This window comes from Acomys minous, assembly GCF_964271855.1.
Source record: "Acomys minous genome assembly, chromosome: 12".
In the NCBI taxonomy this organism is placed as follows: Eukaryota; Metazoa; Chordata; class Mammalia; order Rodentia; family Muridae; genus Acomys; species Acomys minous.
In genome coordinates, this window is record NC_140493.1 from 5,498,805 (window position 1) to 5,515,485 (window position 16,681).

The following is a 16,681-nucleotide window of genomic DNA, read 5'->3' on the forward strand; positions in this document are numbered from 1 at the left end:
ACCAGGACATCAATGCTACCTTCTGGTCCTCTCATCCCGGAGCCAAGGGTCACACCTGTTCTGTGAAATCTGGCTGCAAAAAACAGATGCCAGGGGAGTCGGGACAAGCGTTTCAGGAAGGATCAAGACTCTCATTTGAAATTAGAGCTGATATTCACCCAAAGTGACAGTGTGACTAGAGATATTAGCTACTGGTTAGTTTTTGTTTTTGTTTAGGGTTTTTTTGTTTGTTTGGTTGGTTTGGTTTGGTTTGGTTTGGTTTTTTGAGACAAGATTTCTCTGTGTAGCCTTGATTGTTCTGGACTTGCTTTGTAGACCAGGCTGGCCTTGAACTCACAGCAATCCACCTGCCTCTGCCTCCTGAGCGCTGGGATTAAAGGCGTGCACTACCATGCCCAGCTGCTACTGGTAATAGTTTTAAAATCATTTTCATATGTGGTTGCTATAAGGTCTCAAACTCAGAATGAATGGCTGAGATTCCTATTTAACATAGCAAAGTGGATCTGGCTGCCAGGCTCTCCCAGCACCTCTGGGTCCCTACCTGTCAGAGGGTCCCCTCCTCACTGGCATATCCCGATCCTTGCCCTGTATTTCTCCAGCCCAGGGGCTGGGCTGCCCTTCCCTATAGAATCTGACCATTTTGGTTACCTGGTCTTTTGCATCTACTCTCTTTTGGGGCGCTAGGCTGGTATACCTGGTTCTCCCCTCTCCCTTCTCTCTTGCCCTCCTGCCTCTCCTCACGTGGTTCTTGGGGTCACGACCACTCTGGACTCTGCAAGATGCCTCTGCCTCCAGCTATGCTCTTTCACATACCCATAATAAACTCTCCTCCACCATACCTAGAAGCAGTCCTGTCCTTTCCTTTTATTTCCTTTTTTTTTTTCATTCAGGCATGACAGTGTTTCTTTTGCCAGTAGGTTTTTCACAACAGAAGCACCTTGAGATCACTTCTTGGTTTGTAGAACATTGCACAGTGCACGGCACAAGATACCACTGCCGCCCCGTCCACAGTCACTCCAGCTGGAACGGGAGGTGGGCAGCAGAAACACACGCTTTAGCCATCTTGACGTCATTAACAGCTAAGAACAATAAAATGAATGCAGCAACCGGGGGACTTGCGGTGTGCTTATCCCAGGCTAAAGGCCAAAGGCAAAAGACAAGAGCTGTCAACGCCACGTCTTTCTGGAGTTGGGCCCCCAGGGGAGAGATGTCTAACGAATTCCTGGGCTGCTGACGGAATGTCCTTTCTGGCCACGTAGGCGTGCCCAGGACCTGGGCTGTGGGGTTTTGTTCACTGGTATGAAGAAAGGGAGATGGTTGCTCAACCACTCTCCCTGGAGACGCTCTACAGAGGGGGACATTTTTGAAGCAGCCAGCCTTCCCCCTGCTGACTTCTCTGGTGGCACACCAGACAGTCATTCCACTGTCACTTGCTTCCAAGTGGCTCATTCCTAAACCACAGCCTCTCTCTCCCCTTACCTCAATCACTAGGCTCTTCCACACGACTCTCTTCTTTAAAAGAACAAGCTACAAATTCCCAGATGGGTTGTAAATGTGATTCTCTTCACCTCCTGCGAGACTGTTTACGACCTTTGCAAGCCCTCAGACAGTACCGAACAGGAGGGGGAGGCCAAGCCTCTGATTTGCTTCAGCGGTGTTAACGGTTGGATATGGGGGTTGGAGAGGAGCCGACATTGTCTACTGCAGATTCCAACAGGAGCCTGGCGAATACCTGGGAGTTGGGAGAGCCCTGGGCCGCCTCTGCTTGGAGGTGCAGGAGGAAGTCTGCATCTCCCCACCTGGAGCCTCCTAGAACTTTGGAGGGAGAGTTCTCCAAAGCCCTGACACCACCATGGGACCCCTGTGGGATTCTTCATGGTGCTCTCTGTATTCTGTGCTAGTCTCTCACCTCAGCTTAGTGTGCCCAGGTTCACTCTGGCCTCTCCCAGACATGCCTGCCTCTGGCTATGTATGCTCTCTCCCTTTCGTCAACGGTAACCTTTCCCTTCCACCACACCTAGAAGCTTTCTTTTTTACATTTTTACATTTCTTTTTTACATTCTTTTTTTACATTTCTTTTTTATCCAGAGAGAGCCCATTTCAGGGCATTTTGTTTTGTTTTGTTCTGTTTCATGAGAACTCATCTATATGTATTCTGGGCCACAATGAATATGAGTTTTTACTGGCTAGCAGTTAAAAACTTGAAAGCCATTGCCCTAGAAGGCCCCTTTCCATTGATTTGTTTTCATTGCTTACAGCTCCTCCATTTATTCATTTCATTTTCACATCTGAACACAAGCAAGAACAGTCCCAGATCCTTCTTGTCCTAAAAGATGGATGAGTTAACCTTTTCAAACTTAATTTCATAAAGGCGTCTAAAAGAGGAGCTAAGTGAGGAGGAGATGTTCTGGTCCTTTCTGCCTCCATGTCCCTGTGGCTCTTTGGCTCTTGGGGGCATCTTTCTTCCAGCATCTGTTGAGTGAGAGGTTTGCTGTCAGTTTCCCCATAAGCCCATAACTATAATTTATTAAACAGGGGAAACTAAGCAGGGAGAACTCAAACAGAGAGAAGTGTTCCAGTGAGAGTGCAAAAGGCACGTTCACAGGGAACCCCTCCGTCAAAAGCACAGGGTCTGTGGAAACATCAAAGAGACAAAAGTGATCCACTTGAGATCTTGCATCATAGCCCAAGGCTCAGAATGGGCCAGCCAATCTCAGAGACATTGACCAGGGTCCAGAAAAGAGGGGCTCATGGGCTGAGGCCAGGGCACATCTGCTCAAGCCACCCATAGGCACCCAGGGCATGGTAGAGATGGCCAGAGGCCAGGCTTTGCCTTATGGAGTGCACAAGGTGGCCTCAGGCTGGGCCCTGGAGTCTTCCCTGCAAAGAGTATGCACCTGGCAGGTATCTTTCCTTAGTACAAAACGGCTGAGTTGCAGGGCTCTAATGTAGTGTCTGGTGTGGAACAAATGCATAGTAAATGCCTCTGGTAAAACTGAGCAGAGGCAATTTGACCTTTCCTAGGGACATGCAAGAATTCAAGAAATGAGCCAGGCGTGGTGGCGCACGCCTTTAATCCCAGCACTCGGGAGGCAGAGGCAGGCGGATCGCTGTGAGTTCGAGGCCAGCCTGGTCTACAAAGCGAGTCCAGGACAGCCAAGGCTACACAGAGAAACCCTGTCTCAAAAAACCAAAAAAAAAAAAAAAAAAAAAAAAAAAGAATTCGAGAAATGTTATCTTTACAGAAAAGACAAGGGGAATTCACTTTTCCATATTATAAAATAATCCTCCTGAGAATAAAGCTGGGGTGGAAAAATTCTTGTTTGATACAAATACAAAGTGTCTTGTTACAAGATAACAGTCTGGTAGAGTAACACATAGTGGACACGGTTGCCTGGTGACAGGGGGAAAAGGTTTGATGGAGTGGATAGAGATATGAAGGAGACAGAGTCTGGAGGGCCAGATGAGACACGGTGGTCCAGGAATTGGTGGGGGGGGGGATGAAGAGGGCATAACTAGGGGTATGGTTATGGGGCCAGGCACAGTGATAACAGCTATAACCTAGAACCTCTGAGCTCTTCACCTCTGGTTTTTCTAGTCTGTGATCTGATAGGGCAAAGCACAGGGGCAGCATGAAACGACATGGGTTGGTCAGAAAGAAGCCAAGGGTTCAAGTGACCGTCACCCCCACCCCCAAGCGGTAAAAATGTCAACAAGTGTTAAGATGGGGAGAGTTTCTGCCATTGTGTCTTGAAAGGTTGACACGAAGGTTGAGCAAAACATCCAGAGCGTTCTAGAACATGTTATATATGTTCACTTCCGGTTCACTGCTGTGAAAAAGATCCACAGTGGATCCCTATGGAGTCTGTAGGTGCTCGGCTTCCATCAGCTCTTGCTCACAGGACTGCAGAACTCCCTAAGGTGTTGGGTGTTGAGATTTTCTAGTATGCTTTTCTTCTCATAAGAGTCAACTTTACTATGACACTCTGGAAAATTATTCTTTCATTTCGAATAAAGAATCCCACCAGCCTGGTAGTGCTGCCAATGGACCACTTCCATTCACTCATTTGATACAGATTGCCTGTCCCTGAGTTCAAACACCATGTCCCATCATGTTTTCTGACATTGTTAAAGCCTTTTCAGAATGTTTCTATACAGTGCCTTTTGTTTGCTTGGCTGGTTTGTTTTTGTTTTGTTGTTGTTGTTTTATTGTTTTGTTTTGTTTTGTTTTTTGGGGGGGGGTTGTTTTTGTTTTGAGACAGTTTCTCTCTGTGTAGCTCTGGCTGTCCTGGAACTCACTCTGTAGACCAGGCTGGCGGTTTCTCAGGGGTCCAGTCATCCAGAGCTGAAAGCGGCGGGATTTCTTCCACTCTAGCACACCTGTCTGAGGAACGGTAACTGTACTAGCTGACTCGCGTCCTTCACTGGCCTACCAGGTCCTTCTAGGCAAACCTCGGTTCCTCATCTTCCTGTCACCTCTGAAACGTCTCAGCATTATCTTCCCGGATTGAAGGAGGTCACCAACTGTCGGGTGATGTTGTGGGTATCTATTCTAGAACATTCTTACGCTTATTTCTTCATACGGTAGGGTAGGAGAGAGGACTCAGCTCCAGCCTCCATGGTGGCCCAGTCCCCTCCCGACCCTCGAGCTTATCCTAACCGGTGGAATCCAGCTGAGCGCCCTGCAGCAGAAACTTGCAGGCGATTTCCCACAGGCGCGCAGAGGACGACTCCCCGTAACGCCAACGCGCCGCGGGCGTCGTCGGGGTCCTGGGTCAACTCAGGTGCGAGTGACGCACCTGGAGGAGGCAGCTGCTGCAGACTGGGTAGAACCACAACGGCGGCGCGCGGGGAGAGGCAGTGGCGGATACATCACGAATCACCACAGGCAGAAACGTTGATCTGCACACCGGACATCAAGAAAGACTGCCCCGCAGAGGGCAGACGCCTGTGCTGCGCTCAGGCTGTGGTCATGGACCCTCTCACAAAGCAAAGTCTCCAAGGAGACAGTGCAGTGGTTGATTCCAAGTCAAGAAAGTTTCTGGGCAGGAGAGGACCGGACCTGGTGGGCGTGGCTAAGGGCAGGGAGGTCCGGAGGCGGGGCCTTTCGGGGGCGGGGCCAGGTGCTGAGTTGTCTCTGCTTGTCAAAAGGCAGCTGCGGAGCCCAAGGCGCCGGGAGCGTCAAGCTGCGTGTCCACCCGCCAGACCAGGTGCGGATCGGGGAGCAGCGGGAAGGGGGTCCTGGGTGAGGGGTTAGTCCTGGGGAGGGAGCCATCCGGGGCTAGAGGTCTGAGTGCCCAGATGCAAGCACTGGAGTCCAAGTCTTGGGAGCAAAGTTGGCGACTGATATCCGGGTTGTGGTGCCATGAGGCTGGGACTCTCAGAGGGCACCGAGGTCTGAAAAAGCTGAAGTTCGTGAGAGGCTAGCGAGGGGGCAGCCACCTCCGCGATGCTCAGGCGGCCCAGTGCAGGAGTTCTTCGCTAGGACGGTGATCAGCATTGGACAACAAGAAGTGTTTGTTTCCAAGCTTTGGCTTGGAGTGCAGGAGTAAGAAAAGGAGTGATTGGCTGTTTGTTGATGGTGCTAAGGTCTCTGGAGGTGGAGTGTGTGTAGCTTGTTTATTATCCTGTAGGGCCCATATATGATCAGCCGTGACAGTGGAGTGAAATCTTTTAAACGAAGTTTTCTTGGCTTTCTAAAACCGCCGATGCTTTGAGACTAGTGGACAGGATTTCTTTATCAGGAGAGCCTGTCTGCAGATATCCAGAGGGACTCAGGGGCGAACATAGGAATTAAGGAAGGGGATTTAAGGAATAGTTTCTGTTTGGAGAGTGAAGGGATCTGAATCCATTGGTGAGTGTTATTTGGAGGGAAAATCTCAGAGGGAACTGCATGTAGTCTCCAGACTTGGACAGTGCTCTGGATCTCCAGACAGGGGACCACTGTCTCCACAACCACAGTCACCCACCTGAGGCTGAGTCTGCCTGGTCTGGGGGAAGCCTTGGCTCTCTGCACCTAATCTACCCTGACGCTGCTGCTGCTGCTTCTCCTCCTCCTCCTCCTCCTCCTCCTCCTCCTCCTCCTCCTCCTCCTCCTCCTTCTCCTTGTGGTGAGTGAGTCAGCCTCCTGTCTGGGCTTAGTAGCAGCCAGAGGGGCCAGAGCCCAGGCAAGCAGTTGGGCAGGCATTTTTTTGAGTGTTGCAGAAGTTCCCTTGGCCAGAATTCAGACATGTCCCAGTGCCCTGAGGAAGGCATCTTCTCTGTGACAACAGGGGAGTGTGTGTGTGTGTGTGCGCTTGGGTGTGATGGGCTTGGGATGATTCCAGGAGTTGTCCATGGAGAGACAATGGGTTTGTGGTAAATATGTGCCTCTTCCTATTCTTTAGAACTGGAGGGACATCCCAATACTGTGGACTCACCAGCTACCCAGTCCACATGTACCTTGTCAGCTCACCATCTCACCTCAGAAGGCAGGCATGCAGGAGAAATCAGGAGGTTCAAGGGGCAGAAAGTGCTAGGAATACTTTCCCTAGGCTAAGGGGTACGTGTGGATTTCTTAGAGTCCCAGATGGGTTGTCTGGACCCAGGATTCTCAGCTCTGCGAGCTAAGGGTAGGTATTTTATAACGTGGAGACCATCTTTAGTTCCTCCTGCGGCTGAAGACTAGAGAAGACCGTGTGGATCTTTCTGATCCACTATTTCTCAGTGCTGGCATGCAGCCAGAACAGGAGGCAGCAAGAGTAAACGCTTCTGTCTGGCTTTGTGTTAGATACTAGGGACCCTCGAGCAGAAATGGGCGACCTGCAGCCCCACATGGTAGCCTTTTTCTAGCGTGTGCAAAAGAACCCAGGGAGGCCAACATTGTGACATTGCCTCAGAAAGTAGGAATCCCCACTCAAGGCTCTGGCCAAGACCCACGGCTTTAGGTCTGGCTGCTCCTGAACAGCTGTGACTTGGTTTCCGATCAAGATGGAGGAGGGAGGTGGGAAAGGGGAGAAAGGGAGAGTAGGGCAGCCTAGCTGGCCCGTCCCCTGCTCTCCTGCAGACAGTCATATTCTGGAGGCCCTGCTGCTTTGGGACATACTTATTTGTAACATGGTCTCTTGGTCCCCCTCTCCTGTCTATGTCTGGACTGATCTCTTTGAGGGATTTCCTTTGGGAAGCTCTCAAAGATGCCCAGGACCTCCTGCCTTCAGCCCTGATTGCAGGTGTCTAAAGCCTGGGCTTTCAATAGAGGAAGGCCTAGGGTCTGAATGCCTAGACCAAGAAGTTACCCAAGCTGGGAGAACATTGTTGTTCAGTTTGCTACCCTACATCCTAGGAACTGGCTGAGACCAGCCTCTTGGCTGCTGTTGTCCCTGCAGCAGAGAGGCGAGGCGAGGGTGCCTGCACCACATTCTAATTTGTAGTTGGATTAGAAGGCTCAAGCTTCCACGTGTCACCGCTGTGAGTCCACTTGGGATGCAGGTGGAAGGAATAAGGACATATATGGTTAAGAGCCTCCTGTGTGTCCCAGCACGGTGCCAGCGCCCTCCGAAGGGATGCCATCAAAGCGGATCCCAGCAGACTGGGCTTCAGCCTTCAGAGAGAGAGAGAGACAGAGAGAGAGAGAGAGAGAGAGAGAGAGAGAGAGAGAGAGAGAGTTCCAGGAGGAACAGCAGCCCTGGCACCAGCTCACTGCTGTCCAGTTCGAAGGCTCCTTGCTAGGCTGAAGGCGGCCGGGCAGCAGCTCTGAACCACCAGCACGTCACTTTTAACCATACTCCTCTCTGATTAGGCCTTAGCCTTCCTTCAGGTCAGTGATGGATACAGAACAAGAGTGGCCGTATGCTTTCTTATCCTAGCTGTGGTTCTCATGAGCGAAGGGGGCTTGGTGTGTGGCCATTCCAAGGCACAAACCCAAACCCAAACCAGGGCGAGCTGTATACCTAGTCGTGCAAGCCAGGAGAGGCCACACAGGGTGATAAAAGGGCAAAGGGGTTGGGAGAGACTTAGTGCTGAGGTGAGGGTGGGGCAGCGTAGTCCTGAGGGCAGCCCCAACACCCCAGCTGCTCTCTGGCCTAGCCAGCCAGTTCCAGTCCCTTCCTTAAGGGTAGACTTGCTCCTGGCCACCTTGCCCCAAGACCCAGACCAACACTGAAATGGCTTCCTTTTTCCCTTCACTTGTGACTGGCCTTGCTTCCGGCTTTTCCTGTGTTGCCCCTACTTCAGAAAGGGACAGGAAGACCTGCCACCTCCTCTTCAGCTCCCCAGGGGAAATGGGATCGAGTTAGCCAAGACTCAGCCTCATATTCCTCGTCCCCATTTCCTAGAGCTTCTTCATGTGTCCTTCCAGCTTCCCAGACCTCTGGGGACTCTCACATACCACATTCCCACAGCCGGGAAGGGAAGGGTGTTCAAATCTTGTCCATGTAGATAAAGGGCATGGGTCACTTGCAGTTAAGATCCAGGAAAATGACAACCAAGACAGGAAGAAATGTTGGGGGCCAGGGGGGGTGGGGGGGGAGGGAAGCTACTGGGCATGAAACTGATGTCCTTGGACACTAGCATGTGAGTTTTCTGTCTCTGTTGGAGAAATGGTCCAGGGTGGGGACAGCCACGACTTACTCAACCTAAGCTATAGGCGTTGGTGTCAGTCACAGCATCCTGTGGTAGTGACATGTGGAAGAGAAACTGCCCTCCCTTCTGAGTCCTGGGCCTTGTGGTCCAGATACTCGGGGCAGCCTCTCTGGAGAGTCCCCACAGGCCAAGTGTGTGAGTGATTAGGGCGTGGGACACAGTGGAGCGGAGCCTCCATGACTGTGTAGTGACTGTCTGCTCTGGCAAGCAGGAAGTCATTCTTTCTCATCACCACAAATGAAAAGAGCAAGTGGGACCTCTTGGGAAATCCCACCTGCTTGTACAGAGCAGGGAGGTGGTGCTGGCTGGGGGAGGGCAGGGTGGCTCCTGGGCAAATGGCAGCGGCTAGAGGCAGAAGCCAAGGGAGCTGTGAGAGTCTGAGTGTGTGTGCCACACTTCTGCGAACCTGCCGTGCAGGTCTCGTGCCGAAGACTAGACTGAGCAGGGTTCCCAGGACCACATGCCACACAAAGTCCTCATTCTGCTTAGGGGAGAGTCCTGGTCGTTAGCGGGGTGTAGGCAGCCGTCCCAGCGGGAAAGAGGAGTTTGGGCAGAATCCAGCACTGGTTCCTAGGAAGCTACTGACTCTCGTTGGCCTGTCAAGCTTTGAGGTGTTCTCTGTGGTGTGACGTTCCAGGCACTGTGGAACAGCCTTTGCTGGTGACAGGTCTGGTGTGTGCCACCTGCTGGCCCCGCAGTCATAACTCTAGGAACACTGGGTGCTGTTCTGTGTAGTTAACAAGCACAGCCCTATCACTCTACTGTGTTAAGAAAGGGCTCCTGTGCCCACCCTATAAATGGGAAGACTGAGGCTCCCTGGGATGGCAACATGAGATGGAGACTCAGGGCTGAGACTGTAAGATGCTGCGACCACACGAGTGACCCGCCCCCGCCCCCGCCCCCCAGGAACTCTACACCACTGGTGTTCCCAGGGCAGTCGCAGACACTTAGTGCCGTGGCTCTTGTGTTACGGGCTCGTAATAAATGCTTGTGAACTGTAGGGTTAGATTTACTAACCAGTTTGAACAAGCTGACCCGAGAGAGTAAGTTCCCTTCGGCCAAAGGTTGCTCTGGGATGGTAGTGTCTCAAAAAGCTCCTTCAGACCTCTGTGCCTCTGTTGTGGTCTTAGATTCACACTCCATTTCAGAGGCATCAAAGAACCTGAGCAACACAGAGTTGTGCAGAAGTTGCTCAGAACTAAGCAAGACTTGAATGGCCTGGGGCGGGGAGGTGGGGGGATGGGGGGGCAACTAAGAAATCGTTTTCAAACTAACCAGAGGCAGTGTGCTATGCAAGTGGGTTAGAGAGGCCATTGTCCCCACCAGCCCATCTGAGGTCCTCTCCCTCCCTCATCTACCCCTACCCTGCTCTAACTGTCCCTTCTAGGCTCCTGACCCCAGCTCTCTTACCTGGAGAAATGCCTCCAGCCCGTTCTGGTGGCCTCCAGTCAGGCCATATGCTGAACCCTGGATCCTTTCGTTTGCGAGCTTCCATTGGGTACTAACACTCTCCGGGTCCTCTAGCAGGCAGCAGAGGCTGTGGGGTTGCCTAGCAGCTGGGAAGAGGAGGGAAAATAGAGTCAGGGTTTCTGGGTTTGTCACCTTCTAGTTGGTGACTTCGGGCAAAGTTCTTAATTCCTCTAAATTCCCATTTCCTTATCTGTAAACTGGCGGTGATAGCAACTCCGCGCTGAGGAACTGTTGAGGACTGGCTGACGAAAGCCAAATAAATGTCACACAGTAGCTCCTTGAAGGGCTCACACAGTCATTTGGTGATCATGGGCTAAGATACCAGGAATTTAACAGCAAAAGAAAAATCATCACGACTGTTTCTAAATTGATAGCACATAGGAGAGAGGCGGGAGGGGACTCGGCAGTCGAAAATGTAAAAAAAGTAATTTTAAAAAGCCAAATTGGTAGTACAGAAACCCATTACGAAGGATCTGTAGGAACTCAAAAAATGGCTGTCCTAGTACTGAATGCAGATTTGGTAAACTGAGGTTTCATTCTGCCACGAGTTAGATGGAGATCCTGGGAGCATTGCTGAGCTTCTGGTGACTCTGGCTCTTCCATTGTTCTCTTGGCTTTGTTGTTGTTGTTGTTGTTGTTGTTGTTGTTGTTTAATTGAGGAATGATATATCATACAAGGGTATGCTTACAGAGGTTACACAACTATACTAAGCACCCAAGTGAGGGGTAGAGTATTTACAGTAATTAATTAAAGTTTTTATATGTGTGTCTGGGTTGACCAGAAGGCTCAGTGGATAAAGACACTTGCTGCCAGGACTGACAAGGTGAGTTCAGTTCCCAGAATCCACATGGTGGAAGGGCAGAATTGATTCCCACAGGTTGTCCTCTGACCTCCACACCCATGCGGTGGTGTACACACAATAAACAAACAAGTTAATAACGTAAAAACATTTTAATGCATGCTGGTGTGTGTGTGTGTGTGTGTGTGTGTGTGTGTGTGTGTGTGTGTGTGTGTGTGTGTGTGTGTGTGTAGGCAGGCATGTTGGCCAGGAGACAACCTTGGAAACACTGTCCACCTCTCATTGGCCTGGAGCGCATCAGTTAGGCTAGAGTGGCGGTGAGCCTTAGGGATCTGCCTATCTGCACCTCCCAGTTTGGGATTACAGCTCCTCACCACTCAGAGATCAAATTGAGGTCCTCTTGCTTTGGGGGGCAATCGCTTTACCAACTGTGGCTTCTCTCCAGACCACACAGTGTCTTAAGCACCTCTTGGCCTTTCCCTGTTTACCAACATCCCTCACCCCATCCTCCAGTGCAAGGTAAATTTGGGCTCTTTATCCCTCACTTTTCTTTATAAATTCCCTTTTAAGTGTGGTTTCGAGGCAGTGTATGGTGCTGGGTTACACGCTCTGAGGTCACATGCCTTTACACTGGAGCTATTTTCTGAGGCCCTTCCACACTGACATGCATTAGTTAATGCTGTGACCAAGTATTCCATTGTGAAAGTGCCCATGTTGTGTGCCCTCCCTCTTGTGGCCGGTCATCTGGGTTGTTTCCCCGGTTAGGACTATATGAAATGATAATATGCTTGCCTCCTAGTTTATCCAGGAGCGACACTGCTGGTTCACATAGAATCCCATGTTTGGTGTTTGACACTTAAAAACAAAAACAAAAACCAACTCAAAATTCTCCCGTTGGCTGTGAATGGAAGGTCCCATTCTTCCACATGGTTTTTAACACTCACTATCGACTTCATCTCTAAAATGACAGAATTGCTCTAGACAAGTGTATACGGCCACTCTTAGCTACCATGGTGTTCTCCTGGCCCAGGGACCTGGTTTCTGGCTGGTGGGTGTGCTTGCCTGAGGCTCTGTGGGTGGCTGAACCCAGCATTCTGAGACCTCTGTGCCTGACCTCTGGGTAAGACTGGAGTCTTATCTTTCTGGTCTCCCACCAGCAATGGACAAGGGATTCCAAGTCTACATGCTTGCCAAATCATCACAGCGCTCCAGTTCACCCCCGAGCCTACTGTTAGCAGCGAGCGCATGCTAGACACTCACTGAGCTGCACTTCGGGCAAATGGTTTGGGAGAAGTACACATTTTCCTTGGATGTAAGTTTTTAGAAAAGGATACACCATGTGCGACCATATGCCTTAGCTAATCACAGCCCCGGGGCTGGACTATGAAGGGCTTCCTATCGGCCTTCTAGGGTACCTATGGCTCCAGGCAAGATAGATTCTTCATTGGTCAACAGAGTCTGACCTTGTTTCTTTGGCTCTGTGACGTGTCTTCCTAGGAAACAGGAAGTAGCTGGAGGGCTGAGATGGGCACAGAGAAGTTGCCGTGGCAAAAGGAGCCAAATGCTTTCGGTGTCAAACAGCCTGCCAGGGTATCTGGGGGGGGGGGGGGAAGGAGTTATTTAACTGCCCAGTAGCCTGGTAGGCACATAAATGGTCAACTGCCCACCTAACCACCCCATCCACTCACCCGACTAAGGAATGTGGCTGGCTGGCCAGTTGCACAGGCCACCCTAGCTGTCAGTCAGCTCTATAATTACCCCCAGCCAGTCTGTGCCTGTCAGCTTCCAGGGCAGACAAACACCTCTCTGCTTTGAGCCTCACTCACCTTGGCTGTGAGATCCAAGACAGGCTTAACAGCCAGGCCCTGCCTATCTTTCCCCCTATGATGCCCACAGCCCCATCTCCACTCGGAGTCTCTCTCTACAGCAACCTTTGACCCTTATGAGGTTGCCATATTATAAAAGAGCCAAAAGTCATAGTAAACAAAGGTTAGTAAGACTTTAACATCTTCTGGGAACTGTATCAAATGTTTCCTGTACATCTTCTCGCGTATGCCTCTCCCTGGTTTATGAAAAGGAAATGGAGACTCAAAGGGATTAAGAGGTTGGCTTTCCTGCCCAAAGTCGTTAAGTTACTATGAAAGAACCAGTACTTCAGTACTGGCCTTTCTAAAGCCGAGAGGTGCCCTCTTCGCACGGTGGCTCCCTACTGTAGTGGAGGCCACTCAGCAGGGTGCTCCCTGCTCTTGTTCTGAGGGTCGGAAACAACGAGGTGGCCAGTGGGGCCTGCCTGGCCAGGGTGAGCAGGGCAGCTTCGAGCTGGCCAGGAGGTGCTGGAAAACACCTTCGGGGCAGAGTTCTTTGTTCCAAATGGCTCTGAATTTCCGGCCTTGTGCCAGGGATGGGAAGTTACCTCTGCCCAGCCTATTTGGCAAGCACACGCACTTCTTGGGTGCCATGATGTTAAGAAGAAGGGGGAGGGGCAGCCTCCGGTAAAATTCCATCTTAATGAACTCCATTTCAGATCTGACGCCTCTGCTACAGTCTTATGTGCCTCCTGGGAAACTCGGGGAGGGGGGGGAGGTAGGGGTGAGGGGAGGGAGACAAGTTAGGCGGCTCCCAATAAGGCCCCCCCAGATGTTCTGATTCTGGGAAGAGAGAGAGAGAGTCAAAACCATAGCAGAACCCCCTTAAATACCAAATGCATGAACAGTTGAGGGTAGGCCTAGGTGAGGAGACCTTGGACCTGACGGTGCTGTGACTGTGTGTTCAGTTGCCCACTATGCCCACTCTACTGTGAGCCCCGAGAACAGAGTCCCATCACAGAAGGGTCCTGGCTCAACACAGCCCTAACCTACCACAAGGTCATTCAGAGAATGCTCATCGGATACAAACACCTTTGTGTGTAGTTAGATTGAATGTGCTGAGGTAAAAAGGGCCTGTGAAGGGTAGTCGGTAGCACGGTTAAATTATTTTTAAAAGCTGGGCTGAAGTTTGGGTGGGTCCTCCCCAGTGGTTACACCAATTGGGCACAGTCACCTGCACCAGAATTGACTGAGCAGGTGCCGCATGCCAGACATGGAACTGAGCAGCTGGCACGCATTACCCCGTGGACTCCTCATAGGCTTAGGAGGTGCGTACTGTTGTTTCTCTCACTTCCCAGATAAGGAGACGGAAGCTGAGAGAGTGCAGGAGATTGTGAGTGCAGTGAGTGCAAGGCAGGAGCCAGGGACTTGGCCCAGCCAGGGTGGCTGGCTCCAGAGCCTCTCTCCCAGCTGTGTCTCTCTGGCCACAGGACTCTGCTGTCTCCATGGGCTGGTGCAGCGGCTAAGGCCAGGGAGGAAAGCTGGAGGGCTGAGACGGGATGGGCCGAAGGACTTCCAGCTGGTGTGCAGACGGGAACCACCTTAGGCCAGCAAGGACACTGCTGGAGCTACGGCCCAGTGTGGTGTAGTAATGCAATTATGTTTTTATAGCAAGCTAGACGTGTGTGTGTGTGTGTGTGTGTGTGTAAGTGTGTAAGAAGTGAAATCCATCCACCCTTCTAATACATGTGGAGGTTGGGGTTGCACGTGTGCATGTGTCTAGGTCAGAGGTCAATCTCAGGTGCCTTCCTCTGTTGCTCCTGCACCTCTTTTGCTGAGCCATCATCTCTTACTGCCCCTGCTCAGCACAAGAATTACAGGCTCAGCACCCACCATGTCGGCTTTTACATGGATACTGAGTATCCAAACACCGGTCCTTAGGCAATCAAGCACTTCGTAGCAGGTGAAACCTCTCTTTTTAAAATACTGATAACGACTGGGGGTGGGGGTGGGGCAGTATTCGAGACAGGGTTTCTCTGTGTAGCTTTGGCTGTCCTAGAACTGTGTATCCCCGGCTGTCGTTCTGTGGACCAGGCTGGCCTCAAACTCACAGAGTCCCACCTTCTCCTGGGATTAAAGGCATGGGCCACCACCACGGCCCAGCTGATAATGACGTTTTAAAGCTTGCGATCTCTGTGGGTGATGGGGGCGGGCAACAGAGCGCCCGGCCTCCTGAGACCCTCAGGGGTCTATGGTACCCTCTTCTCACTGGAGGAGTAAAGGATAGAACCCCATCTGTGGTGAGTGATCAAGAGAGAGATCCTTCATCCCTCCATTCCTCCGTTTCCCCCTCCCTCTCTTTCAACCTCCCATCTCAGTGACACACACACACACACACACACACACACACACACACACACACACACTGAGCATTAGAAGGAAAGTAATTAAGAGAATATTTTTAAGCTAGCAAGGCTAAGCTGTGGTTCAGTTGGTAGTATGCACAAAGCCCTGGGTTTGACTCCCCATCATGGCATTAAACTGGGTTTGGTGGCACACACCTGTAGTCCCAACACTTGGGAAAGGAAAGCAAGGGGATCAGAAGTTCAAGGTCATCCTTGGCTATGTAAGGACTTTGAAGCCAGGCTGGACTATCTAAGACATAGTCTCAAACAAACAAGTGAAACAAGCAAACAGACAAAGCCACAAGGAGCTAATAGTTAAAGAAAGGGTCAGTAGGCAAAACAAAAAAGCCTCAGTGTGCCAACAATGTAGCCCTGTTATGATACACAGCAAACACCTTCTGTGCCTGTATGTGGGCCTGGGAATCAAACCTGGGCCCTGGTGGTCTAGCACTGAGCTACACTCCCAACCCCTGCTCTGCACTTGGTTCTCCCAGGCTGGGCTTGGTGCTCCTAGGTGCTTGCACAGATCTAAGCATGTGCCTCAAATCCTTAAATGTGGCCAGGCATGGTGGCGCACACCTGAAATCCCAGCACTTGGGAGGCAGAGGCAGGTGGATCACTGTGAGTCCGAGGCCAGCCTGGCCTATGAGTGAGTCCAGGACAGGCAAGGCTACACAGAGAAACCTTGTCTTGAAAAAACAAACAAACAAACAAAAATCCTTAAATATATCTTTCTTAGCTTCTGCCCTCTTCCTGAATTGACTCCTGTTAGATGCCTGGGAGAATGGTAGTAAAACAACAGTAACACTTCTGTGGAGTGTGACAGTTTTTATGACACATTCGGAAATGTTTTATCTCAGCTGGTTCGATGGGTTTGTGAGATTTGTATGGTTTACTTAAGTCTCGATGAAAGAGCAGGGCGTTTCCCTTCTTCCCATTCAAAAGAGAGCAAAAGCAATACATAGAGACTAACCTCCCACGAGGCCGCCTGCCTGCCTGCCCGACCCTCACTTCCCACCTGGAGTCCACAGGTGGCAGCAGGTGGTGACAGACAGTTGTGACTAAGTACTATTGATTCTGAAGCTGCTGCCTCTCTTCAAAGCCTGGCTCCAGGGGGAAGGCAGTGGGCATGTGGAAAGAACCTAAGAGGACGGTGGCCCACGGCCAGCTTCCACCCCTCACTGCCAGTCACCCCGAGCTAGTATTCCAAAAGCTGGGCAGAAAATAGCTCACTCAAGGAAATTATTTTTGTCTCTGTTAAACTTCAATCCAGAGCCTAGCTACAGAGCTGTTTTCCAGGTCAGGAGGAGTGCTGGTAAGAGAAGGGAAGCAGAGGGCGGAGGGGCCACCACCTCTCCTCCCGGGGGACAGGAAGGGCCATGGCCACCAGCCTCGCCTAGAAAGCTGCATACTGGCTGCTTAGCTGGCAGCAGCTCCAGCTGACATGGTGAAGCCAGCGCAGGTAGGGAAGACAGTGGTGAGTGAGCACCAGGACCGTGCTCTGCCCCTTTGCTCTGCCAAGCCTGGCTCTAAGTGACAGCACGCTGTCCCACCCTTTTATGGAGCCAGGCTCAGAGCTGCC

The 16,681-nt window shown here is 51.2% G+C and overlaps 1 protein-coding gene across 2 annotated transcripts in view; it reads left to right on the plus strand.

Annotated features, from left to right (window-relative positions):
• The first annotated feature begins 5,079 nt into the window (after positions 1–5,079).
• VDR (vitamin D receptor) overlaps positions 5,080–16,681 on the plus strand; it is a 52,151-nt gene continuing 40,549 nt past the window's right edge. Inside the window, exon 1 of one of the 2 annotated variants that reach the window (XM_084803183.1) lies at positions 5,080–5,210. The gene's annotated coding sequence lies outside the window, so the exon portion shown is untranslated. Of the gene's footprint in view, positions 5,211–16,431; positions 16,577–16,681 lie in introns of those variants that run through there. The other variant, XM_084803184.1, reaches the window with a different exon arrangement.